We start from the raw sequence: 13,359 nt of genomic DNA on the forward strand, positions 1-13,359 counted from the left end.
TCACCACACTGCATCATCTTCTCTGGTAAAAACCTGCCCCACAAATAGATCCTCTTAATCAAGGTAGCCAATCACTACCACAGGTGTAACTCCTACAGTGGATTTCTATCCAAATCGTATTTCTGCCAAAATTGCAACCGGGGGTACAATCAAGATGATCTACAAAACCACCCATGCAAGGGAAGACAATGCCACTCCTGTGAGCAAATAGACTCTCCTGACTTTGTAACAGCTAAATGTCAGCTGCAGCTCCAGGCAAGTTTGCTGCTCCCCTATCACTGTCACCTTTGCAAGCGGTGGTTTCACAGTGAGGACTGTTATGCACACCATCTGCTGTGTTCACAAAAGAATAGTGACAAAGAATAGTGACAAACTTTTAGTACCAAGAGGACCTTTAAGCATCTCACAATAACTCGATGATATTCAGCTAGCGAGTTTCCAAATATCAAATGTCAAAATGGAATCAAGAAAATGAGAGATCCAAAGAAAAAGTACCTACAATGTTGCAACGTCTATGAAGTGTGCGTCCAAAAAGTAAAAAAAAGTGTGCCGTCACCCACACCCAAACATCAATGTGGTTCAATGAATGTAACAATTGTGCCAAGATGGTCAACATCGCCTCTCACAAGTGCTTCATATAGCCTGTTGATCCTGGAGATGATGAACCGAAATTTAAAAAGTTACGCATGGGGTCACCTCACACACGTCCTGTGGTTCTTGTGGATGAGGATGGTGGCAAATGGGTCATGAGATCACCACCCCTCTTCGTCTAATGTCACTGTGTTTTAATGTGACCTCCTTGGAATCATATCACACAGATGAAGAATAGTGACAAATTTTTAGTACCAAGAGGACCTTTAAGCATCTCACAATAACTCGATGATATTCAGCTAGCAAGTTTCCAAATATCAAATGTCAAAATGGAATCAAGAAAATGAGAGAGAAGAAGAAAGGAAGAAATGACTTAGTGCAGAAAGAGGAAGTATTAAATGTTTTACTTTGAGGCAAATTTGTATGAGTTAATACAAAAAAAACGTAAGCAAACGTTAGATTTCTGGACATGGCATTTGGAAGTATACGGACTTCTCCCAAAAATCTGATTTTTTTTATCAGTAAGGTTACATAAATTTCTAAATTTGACAACAGTTTTGTGAGAAATTTGTTAAGGTTCATTTATTTGAAGAGCATGTCAGTGTTATTAATGACCACTGACTGATAATGACGTCTCATTGTTTTGTTTATTTCAAGACAATACAAACCCTTTTAAGTGGGTTTTTATTTCAATTGTTTATATCATGAATTATCCTCAACACAAACTTTCAAAGTAACGGCAGTGAAATACCAGTTAAGCTATTGTAGTTAAGGACATTACTATGTTAATTCTAGTGTTTACATCACTGTAAACAATGTCACCATTAAGATGTGTCTCTCACTGAACCTTAAGTGGCAAATCTTCTTTACCATGGATTAAGTTTCTAATTCATGGTAATTTAAAGACTTTGACTTTTTCAAGAGTGTGCCTGTGTAGCCATCTGTAAATGTTAGAAACATGTATTTGTGTATTTCTAAATTTAATTTTAAGTAACATTTTGTACTGTCAATTAATAAGTAACGCAAGTATGGTAAATAAGGTGTGGTATTCAAATATAAAAGGGGAAAATGTACAGTCCTCGTAAAGAAGTCAAACACAGTAGAAGAAAGAGCCGGTAGGCAAAAGATGTCAAATCATACCCTCTCTAACTATTTTGAGAAAAATTTAAATGATGCTTTTTAATGTCAGCAGATTTGCATCATGCTGCTGATATTGTAGTTAAAATAGTTTAAGTCACTGTGTTCAAAAACGACCTCCTTTCATCATAAATATGAATTTTAATGTAACTTTTAGCTAGTTTTTGCTACTTGTAATTACTTTTTTATTACACAGGACCTGCATTGATAGCATTTTTTCCCTTCAAACTGATGCAGCAATCCTTTATAAATATAGTTTAATTCTCTATAACACCATTGTATTGAATTTAAAGTAATGTTTTGTACTGTCAATTAATAAGTGATGTAAGTATGGTAAATAAGGTGTGGTATTCAAATATAAAAGGAGAAAACGTACAGCCGCCATAAAGAAGTCAAACACAGTAGAAGAGAGAGCCAGTACGCCAAAGGTGTCGAATCATACCCTCTCTAACTATTTTGAGAAAAAAACTTAAATGATGCTTTATAATGTCAGCTGGTTTGCATCATGCTGCTAATATTGTAGTTAAAATAGTTTAGGTCACTGTGTTTAAAAGTGACCTCCTTGTAATCATATACATGAATTTGAAATGTATCATTACACAGTTATTAGAAAAATGACAAACTTTTAGTAACAAGAGGAACTTTTAGCAACTCAAAATAACTTGATAAGATTTAATTGGAACCAAATGTTACTATGTTGACAAGGGTGGTGCCTGGGTTTAAAATTCTCCAAAAGAAATAGACAAAATTATTGCAGTCATTTTATACTGTAGCCTTGTAAATGTTAGCTCATTTCCCCCCAATCTGGAGCACAAAGCAGCATACTGTTTTTAGTAATCTTTTGTTGGATGAAACACACCACCCTGGTTGAATGTGCCTTGAAGGCTTCAATACAAGTGAATGAGGAAAATGTGACCAAGTATGGGTATCGAGTATCAGATGTACAATTGGACAAGCCTGATAGAATTGAAATAGGAGTTAGCCAGCTGCACTTAACTACCAAGCAAAAGACGAAAGTAATCTCCACCTTTAACCAATTGTTGGGTTCATTTCTCGTCATTGTACTAAAGTGTCAGTTATGAGCCACTACTAGATAGTCAACATCCAGATTTTCCTTTCTTGGAGGAGCTGAGTTGCACCGCACTATGATCATTTGCAAAATTTTTGAAACATACATGATGCATATCAGTCACAGGGAAACACCACAGGAGATGATGGCCACGACTGCATTATATGTTCTAAAAGCAGAAGACCCATCGAAAAAGTAATGGCAGAGATTATGCCACCCCTGTGAGAGACTCTCCTGACTTTGTAACAGCTAAACATCAGCTGGCCCCAGGTAAGTCTCCCGCTCCCCTCCTGCTGTCGCCTTTGCAACCAGTGGTTCCACAGTGAGGACAGTTATGTGCACCATCTGATGCATTCACAAAAACAACCAAAAAAAAGTGAAAAACTATGTGCAGTCAACCAATATCGATGTGGTTCAATGAATGCAACAATAGTGCAAAGATAGTCAACATTGCCTCACACAAGTGCTTCATATAGCCTGTCAATCCTGATGATGATAAACCCCAATAGAAAAAGTTACACGCAGGAACAGCTCACACACGTCTTGTGGTTCATGTGGATGAGGATGGTGGCAAATGGATGGAGAGACCACCACCAATCTTCATCTACAGCGACTATGAAGCAGTCACCATTAAAGAAAAAAGTTTTACAGAAAACTTATTTTTTATTTTTGAGCACTGTCATGGCTTGGTTCATATCACATTTTAATCACATTTATCACATTTTGATACCATTCTGGATTGTTTGAACAGGTAAATATTATTTCCTTTCGGTTTGAATGAAATAATTTGGAAAACTTTTTTTCAGGGAAGATTGTATTGGCAGCGTAAGTAACCCGTATTGTAAGTAACGTAAGTGAGTATTGTAGAACTGTGTTTTGTAAATTACAATTATTGAAAAAAAAACGTTCGACCACCATCCGAACACCCTTGCCGTGGATGAAAATGGGGTTGGCCACAGCATCGTTGTTGTCTTCCACAATTTTAAAGGGTCCAACAGCATGTTCGTCCTTCAATACTTCTACCAAACCCATCAAGAGGTGAAGTACCAGATCACCGTGGGTACAAGGACAGTCACTCACATTGGGCCTGCTCAAGTTCATCGATTCCTTGTGTTTTCTTCCCTTTTCTCTGGCCAGCTTTCTTGCACCTTCGGACTCACAGAATTCCATGAAGGTTTTTTCCCTCACCTCATTAACACTCTTGACAGTCAGGACTACAAGGGGTCAATGCTACCTGTTGACATGTACGATCTGGAGGAAAAGAGTCCCAAAAAGAAGAGCAAGTTTGAACTGTGGTACCCTGAACAAGTGGCCAACAACTATATCTTCAACCTGAGAGAGGAGATGGAAGCCTACTACATGTCAGATGTAAAATTGTTGAAGGCCAGTTGTCAGAACTTCCAGTAAGAATTAAAAAAACAAACATGCTGACTTCAATGTCACCTCCGAGTCCAATAATTTTGGGTCCTTATTAGCAAACTGAAACAAATTTTCATGTTTTAAAAGGAGTTCTTTTGGTCAAATGCTAAGGCTATTTTACATAGGCAATAAAATGATCTGGATGCCGTTTTTATCAATGATTGATAAATATTCAGCATGATTTGGCATTAATCAGACCTTAGCTAGGTGTGAACGTATTTCCTGTACATGCATCATTTCCTAAACATTTCCACATTAGTTGTAATATATAATTACCGTAGCAATTTGTCAATAAACACTTTAAAGCTCTCTTGTAAACAAGCTACCCAAACTTATGTGGGGAGCTGTAGAGTTTTTTTCTGTTCAGCAGAGCTTGTAAGAACCATCTGTACCTTTACAAAAACCTTTGGAAGTTGTTAGAAACAAATCCCACTATGTTGACAAAGGTGGTACCTGGGTTTAAAATTCTCCAAAGGAAATGAAAAAAATGATTGCTATCATTTTATACTGTGGCCTTGTAAATGTTAGCTCACTTTCCCCCAAACTGGAGCACAAAGACTTTGTACCGTGGGTTGAGGTCACAAAGTATAATGACTCGAGACCCATTCAAGCCACCTATCGCAATGCTTCATGTTGTCAATCCAATTCAATCCAATCCAATCCAGGACAAATTGACAAAGGTGAGAAGCTTTTAGGAGTTTTCCCAGGATAAAAAAGACTCTCTACCAACCTTTTCAACATGTGGCTGTTGATGAGAGAATGGTAAAGTCAAAACATTGGACTGGAATATGCCAGTACATAAAAGTCAAACCAACAAAGTGGGGAATAAAGCCATGGGTTTTGGCAGATAGTCTTAATGGATAAACCTGTGACTTTGATGTATACATAGGGAGAAATACAGGATGGAAGGTAAGTCCAACTGTTTTAGGGTATGATTTCGTAATGAGACTTGTTCCTCTGATGAAGCAAGGATATCATTTATAAATTGATAACTTGAATACCTTGAATGTAAATTTTGTAAATGGAAATTTGCCGACTGGTCCAATGTGGTATTGGATCAGTTGGGGGGTACCAGAGATACTTTCCAGCTCTACTTACATACAGGTATTTTTTTGCTTATTTAAGTTTAATGCATTCTTTTGCTGAATGATATTCTATGTAATATACAAAATAAAATGGTTGCTGTTGCTGTTATTATTGTTGTTGTTGTTAAATATGATAGCTTCATTTCTAGCTTTATTTCTTTAAGTTCTTTCTTGATAGCTTCTTTTAGCTTTATCTGATAGCTTTCACTGTCATTGCCTTTTACTATGAATATCTGTTTCCCTCTTTATGATGTTAAATTTACTTGCTTGCTTGTTCATTTAAGTTAAGGAACTTGAGTTTTTCCCATGGCTTTTCTATGTATTCATGTGATTTGAGGGTTGTGTGACTTTTTCGAGAGAACATAAGCAAATTCTTTAACAAAGGTTTATTTTTGCAGTATACAACGTAAAAAACAGTTAACTGTCCAAAACCAGTCATTTGGTTTATGGATAATGGACAATTTTTTTGAAATTTTTGTTCATGTATTCTGTTGTTTTTGATACACAGGTGTCAAAGAAATTAGGTAGAAAAGCAACTGTTACTGTGCTATCACAGGTGACTGGTGACTAATGTTGGTAATTAGCATGGGCAGGCGCTCATGTCTGTGTTGACTGACTCAGAAGGGGATGGACTTCAAGACATGACTGAAGGGTTAAACAATGCAGAGAGGCAAATGTTTCGCATCCTGAAGTACTCTATGTTGACTGTGATTGCCGCTCATCAAGGATGAAGTCAAAATTCCACCAGTGGGACAACACTGACATCAGACTCAACCCTGGCATTTTCTGTTCTTTTGCTGTATCAGAATTCCATGCCTTATATTCCACTGTCATGTCCCAGTTGTCTGCCTGTGTGTTTGAATGGGATCCTGACAATGTTGATAGGTTTCACAATTCACAATATGTTATTTTTTGTCATTAGTTTTTACTGCTAGTTATTAATTGTAGACAAGCTGCGTGATGAAAAAAGACCGTATGTACTAGACGTTTTGGCGAACTTGCCCCCAGTGGCAGTTTTGTTGCATATTTACTAGACTCACAATTTTTAAAGGAAACAAACAACAGAACTGGGTCTCAGGCAGTTGTGAAACTGTGCATGAATACTGCATAGATTATGATGTCCCTGTTTTCATTTCAGACAATGTAGCATACATGAAGAAGGCATTTTGTGACAGCCTATCCTGCTTATTCCCTTTTTGCATCTGCATCACTTACCACAGCCACATTGTAAATCTTGTGGCTTCAGACTTCAAAAAGGGTTTCAAAGAAAAGACCAAGTTTGGTAAGTGTTTCCCAAACCTCTTCTTTGTTTATGGTGGAAGGAAAAACGGATTTCTGAATTTCCTTCAAAGGGCCTTAAGTCCAGGAGACCACGTCACAATGCCACCAAATGCAACAATTAAAAGCTGTAGCACCAGGTTTGATGCAGTCCTCTACCATGCAGAGCTCTATTTCTTATTTGAAGAATTTGTGCGAAGGGAACTGAACTGGGTCCGAAATGCTGTAAACAATTCTCTGTTATGGTAAGAGGAAATGTATCAGGATGAAAGCTTCATGAGGAAGCTTCACACCCAATTTATCTTTCTGAAAGTTAAGGCACCAACTCTTATGGTTTGCCTCAATTATTTTCAGGAGTGAATGCCACATGCTACCCAGGCACATAACAAAATGGAAAACTTGTTGGAGTATCTTCAGGCTAATACTAAGGTGGAGAAAGAGGATTTTGAGTATTGTTTTGAAGGTGACTTCACCTGCCAAGAGAAGAAGGACCTGATGTGCCTCTTCAGTTCAAACTTCAGGGATGCTCATGGTTAACTTTGCAAATATTTTGTACATGGGGGACAGCCTGTTATTCCATAAATAGTATTCAAGGATTCAAAGCAGTCCCAAGAGATAAATGGGAGCTTTATATCAACCACCTAGGTTCTTTGGCTGTGAAACATAACAAGGATGCTAACTTTTGACTTGACTTTGCTTTGGAAGTCAATGGCAAGCAATCTCCCTGAGCTGTACAAGTTGGTATCCTTGTACTGTACAACCACCATTGGTTCTTATGATGTTGAAAGCTCATTTTCTGCATACAATGACATTCTGGATAAAACCCTTGATGAAAGCACCATCAAGGCTTTCCATTTCTCAAATTAGAAACCTGCCCACACCAGCAGCCATGAAATCACAAGAGCCTCATCCTCCTTCCTCCAAAAGGAAAACATTTGCTGAAAAAGTTGTAAACTTGTAAAAGAATTTTAAATATTGAGTAACAGATTTATTTAATGCTTTAGAATTTGGAGTTGACTCTTTCTGTCCAGCCATTGAAGGCAAACAATTTGAAAATAAAGAGGCATGGTTGGAAGCATGCAGAAAAGATAATCCCACAAAGTAAAAACATATGCACGCAGGGCATGCAAAAGTTATTTTTTTGTGAATTAAAAGCCCCCGAAGGTAGCAGCACTCACTCTTAACAGTTATAATTAGGTTAATCCAACAAGTTTGTTTAGTTACGATGTACAGTGCAGAAAGAAAAAAAAATAGAATTTGTTTCACTGTAGGTTTAGCTTACACTAAACATTCTTTAGTTCAAATTGTGTAATCATCAATCGTCCAGGTGAGGGTAGTTCTGAAAAGAACTGTTGTTGGTGACTGACGTTTTGACAAATCGAGCAGAAGACATCTTCAGCATCAAGTGAATAGTTTGCCAGTAGATGGTGTTATAAATCTGCTCCGTTGAAAGTGATTGGTCAGTTTAGCAGTGATGTTATTGGCTATAAGACTCGTGTAAAATTGTCATCAGTCATTGGTCGGTTTTGATCCGTCGATTGTTAGTCAAATCAGTCCTACTGTTAGTCAAATTAAGTTGGTCTGTTAGAGGTCTGTTTGTCCGTTTCGTTTACATCACGGATAAAGACATTTGTAAGGTGATGGTAGTTGTTGACATCTGATAAGAGGTGTTTGTTCCAAGTTAGTGTACCAGCTTTCCAGAGTCAGTGGTTGAAAATAGGTTGTACTGTAGATTCTCTTTGAAACACTTCTCAGTTGTATTAATCAATATCATTGTGTATTAATTTGAAGTGGTTTATTGTTAATGGCATATGTGGCAACAGAATAAGAACACGCTATTCCGTTACTCAACAGGTCAGACTTGACCATCTAATAATTAGATTAGTTTTTGTTTATCCGTTAAATGATAATTAGCAATGTGAAAAAAAATCATTCTTGTTCCATTTTCCACCACATATTTAACTTTATACTAGTTTTCTCCAGCAATGAAGAAAAAGTACATCGCCCCTAAGTTTTTGAGAAAACAAGAGTTTCGTTATGTATACCGCTATGAGGACAACAAAAGTATCAAGTTACAACAGTTGGTGTAAAATAGTAAAATTGCCATGTTTACTGGTCAACGGATCATTGAATTTAACTCAATTTATAACAAGACATGTTCGTAGAAACCACTTCAAATTATTATCGATATCAAAACCCACTTAAAGGAGAAGACATTAGCCTTACCTAACTTGAGACTTGAAACAACCAGACACATGAAAAGCTGTATTGATTTTGTAAGATGCTATGAAATCTGCAGAGTTTGGGATGTTTCCTTGTCACATTACCCTTCCCAACACCCGAGACTTTTTTGGTTACAAAAAGTCAGTTACAGAAAAAGTCTTGTCACTTTATGAGACGTAAGTTAACCTTTTTGAACCATGCAAGTAATCTGTTTCAAAATGAAAGAACATGTTGCCTCAAACTTTAATCTAATTAATTTGCGGTTTAACTTGCCGCCATGGAGTCTTCAGGAATATTTGAAGATGTTCTATACCACAAACCGTAAAGAAAATCTCTATTAAGAATTACCGTTTTTAAGAATTTCTATAAATACAAGAAATTAAAATGCCACTGAAGATACTAAGAGAAGAGACGTCAAAACATTTATATCAAGTTAAAGTTCCTGGACGAGCCGCTAGATTGGCTTGTTGCTTGTTTATTCTGACCGTGTAAACAAGAGCCACTGTTTCGTCAGTTTTAATTGCAACTACTCGTGCGTGTGAAAAACAAAAGCGTCAAGTTACCACTTGAAACTAACAAATAAAAATATCATGTTATGTTAATCTCCAACAAAACAAATTTCAAAACTCAGCAGTGTTCTCGTTCATAACTAGCCGTCCATAATTTCTTTGGTTTTGACAGAGAAAACCATTTCAAATGAGTATCTCAGTATCAATTCCAAGGAACATTTCAAGCAGAAGACCGTATTACTCTGTGAATAGCCAGCTAAATAGCGCTACTTAATTGAAACTTGCTTTCACAGAAGCATGTTGTGCAAACGTTAACGGTTTGGACTGAATTCTTTTTTCGTGAACTGTATGTATTATGATATTGATGGGACCTTGGCAAATACCATCACGGACAAAAGCCCCCTCACCATCCCAACGGTGCATTTTGCACTACTAACAATTGTTCCTGTCCTAGAATTCACCAAGTTACCAAGCAGCTAAGACTCATATTTCATTCGAAATAGACCCTTTGCACGATCCGGTCACATGGTACGGAATTAATTACGCTGGGACGCAAGTTACACAGTGGGACTTCCAAAACAAAGGAACTCGTACCAGTCCAGCCCAACTTTCCTTTGTTTTGCAAGTCCCACTGTGTAACTTGCGTCCCAGCATAATTAATTCCATACCATATGACCGGGTCCTGCAAAGGGCCTATTTCCCGGGGCAAAGCCTCGATGACATGTTAGTGTATTCCAAAGACTATGATTCTTCGGCTGATTATCGAATTCTGAACTCTTTTGAAACCCATCCACAAAGTCCTGGGCTCAACCATAGTAAACAGAAGCGTCACAAATGTCAGAAGAATACGTGTTTCTGTTTGTAGAAAAACAAAGATGGCCATTCTAAAATCAGGATGAAAATCTCCACATACATGATTCACCTTAACAAGTGGCAATTTGATTGGCTGCTTATTGTAGCTCCAATCTGATTGGTATGACATACATACATCTCTCACTCAGTCACTCATTCACTCATCCATTGACCCATCCATAACATACCCCAGACGTGCCAACTAAGAGGTATTTTTTTGTTACCAAAAAATAACCCAAAAAGAAGTGATAATGTTATTGCTGAGTCAAAATAAGACATAAATATTACTATTAATACTGTACAATGCTGTCCATAAAGCTAGAGTTAACTGCAGATTTCATTTACAGGAAGTAATTTTCTTCTAAAGTTTCTCTTCAAAAGCAGTTTTGAGATAACTATGTGTAGGACATCTTTACAATAACAAGTTCAGCAATTAAATTACTTATGTTCATTTAGTAATTTATATAAGTGTACACAAGTGAACAGAAAGTCTGACAGAGCTACAAAGCCAATATGGTGTGTGGTATAGTCCTGTGAACGGCTATCAATGACAGAGAGTTCACTAGAAAACAAACCAGTTGATCGACTGAGTCAATGTACTCTGAACCTTTGCCGTCACAAACGCAACCTGAATAAATCGAGTCCTTGTACTCAGTGACCAGTGTGCCAAACGACCCATTGTGGTTATCTTAAACCAACTGAATTGAGTCATTGTACTCTGACTCTTGGTGGTCACAAACCACGTGAAAGGAGTCGATGTAACTAGTGGCCATCATTGGAACAAATGAAAAGTTTAATTGGCTTTGCCATAAATAACACAGTTAAGAAAAATACCTGGCTATCTCTCTTTGTAGTACACAAGATCACGATCAAGCTTTAGCAAATGGTTGTCTAAGGAATGTGCATACTAATAAGATATCAACACCACACAGTATTTCTTACAATAAGGGATACGACATTCAGACTCTTAACACTGAAAAATAATTGCAAAAGAAGACGTGACAGGGTACCATCTTGAATTCCTACCGAGAAAATTCTAAAAGCATTAAAAAAAACTGTTGAGAAAGAGGACACAATCTTCCGTAAAACAGTCTCTTCCAGACTCCTCATTTATCAACTTGTATAAGAATTGCCAATCCTGGCACTTGTGGTACACGCTCCTAATTTTCATAGTAAATACGTTTTCTTCATGAAGATACAGAAATGCAAAAACACCATGGAAGCATTGTAGTTGTAAACAAACATGTAATGATCGGCTAGATATACATGTAAGCTGCTTCAATTCTATGGTGAAATTCTTTTCACCAATTTCTAATGACAGTTCAACTTTGAAGGGAGGTAAATCTCTCAAAGACATGTTGGTAAGAGCCAAATTTTGAGAGACACATACAATCACATCACATCTATCATGTGGGAGTCCGTGTAAATTTAAGACCTTAAGAACGTTTTCAGCCTCAAATCGCAAAAAATTATAAGAACATTCAGCCTCAGCTCCAAAATTAGAGGTTCTTATATATCTATAAAAAAAGAGTATAGTACGCGACCTGTTGCAAGTACCGCATGCTTCTTTGGCAATTTGCCCGCAACCTGCTCAACGCTAATTAGCCACATTCGCACGCACGTACTAATCTATGATTTCCTACTACTAGTAGTAGAAATAAGACAGATCAAACGCACTTTACAAGTCATTGATTATTACTAGTATCGTGCATAATTCATACCTTTAACTCTTTGGATTAACCATCTTAAAAAGCTCTTGAAAAGACCGAAATCACGGGCTTGAAGACCAAACACGATATCGATTTCCTTGAATTCCAAAGATCCCACCAGCAAGCATGTTTCCCAAGTTCAATGTTTCAATTCAAAATACCTGCCATGAAAAGTTTGATATCAGCTGACCTTTTCTATAATTGAAATAAGAATCGTGAATACAACGTATGAAAACCCACGAGCGAAGACAGAATTTACGACAAATCGCTCGAGCGGGATAACACAAAGGGCGGTTTATTTATGGGCGCGTAAAACTACATGTACATGCTCACGCAATGTCATATTCCATTCATTCTAGTCTATCTTTATAACAAAGGAACCCACCTTATGTAACAAATGAATCATAGATCATGTAAAGTGGAATAAAAATTCGCTTGAAACGTAGCAAAGTACACATACCTCTTTCCTAGTGGAAACGAATGCAACCTCGCGTACTCCTCAGATCTCTCTCGATACAATGAAGCGGCGAATCCCGTGGGAGTTGAACTCTTTCCAATTTGCATGAATTTGCATTTAATTTGACAACTGAGTAAGTAAGTTAACGCCCACGCCGCTGACCATAAAGTTCAAGTACATTATAAAGGCAGTCACGCCATTATCACCGAGAGAACACTGACGAGAAGAGCTCCAGAAAACCGTGTAGATCCGTGTAGCATATTCTGTTTTCATTAGTATTCAGCTGAGGATAATTTCAAAATTGCTGGTCAAAAACACAGAAAGTCAGAAAGACAGTTTGGGGGAAGCCATACAATTTCTCAAAATAACAAACCCAGAGAATAGTGAATAGTTGAACAAGTAAACAAGTAGGCTCAATGGCAAGTTTCTCATGTTAAGATATTGCATGTATACATACATACAAATACATACAAACTTTAATAATTTGTTAGTTGACGATCACGCCGCTGACCATAAAGATCGAGTACATTATAAAGGCAGTCACGCCATTATCACCGAGAGAACACTAATGAGAAGAGCTCCAGAAAACCGTGTAGATCCGTGTAGTATATTCTGTTTTCATTAATATCCAGCTGAGGATAATTTCAAAATTGCAGGTCAAAAACACAGAAAGTCAGAGGGAAAGTTGAGGGAGCCGTACAATTTCTCAAAATAACAAGCCCCGAGAATAGTGAATAGTTGAACAAGAAAATTAGTAGGCTCAATGGCAAGTCTCTCATGTTAAGATATCGCATGTATACATCAAACATACATATACATACAGACTTAAATAACTTTAATAATTTTGCTCTACATGTATTTGTATCGAGCACTCCTACGATAATTTTGTGTGAAACCACTTCTATTTTTCTTGGTTTTTTCTTTGTTTACATACAAACTTTATAAATTTTGAAGCTCCCTAAGTGGGTTTTTCAGCTACAATGTAAACGAAAAAAACAAATTGAAAAGCTATAAAAATACAAATTGAAAT

Source organism: Orbicella franksi, chromosome 10 (genome assembly GCF_964199315.1).
Source record: "Orbicella franksi chromosome 10, jaOrbFran1.1, whole genome shotgun sequence".
Lineage (NCBI taxonomy): Eukaryota > Metazoa > Cnidaria > Anthozoa > Scleractinia > Merulinidae > Orbicella > Orbicella franksi.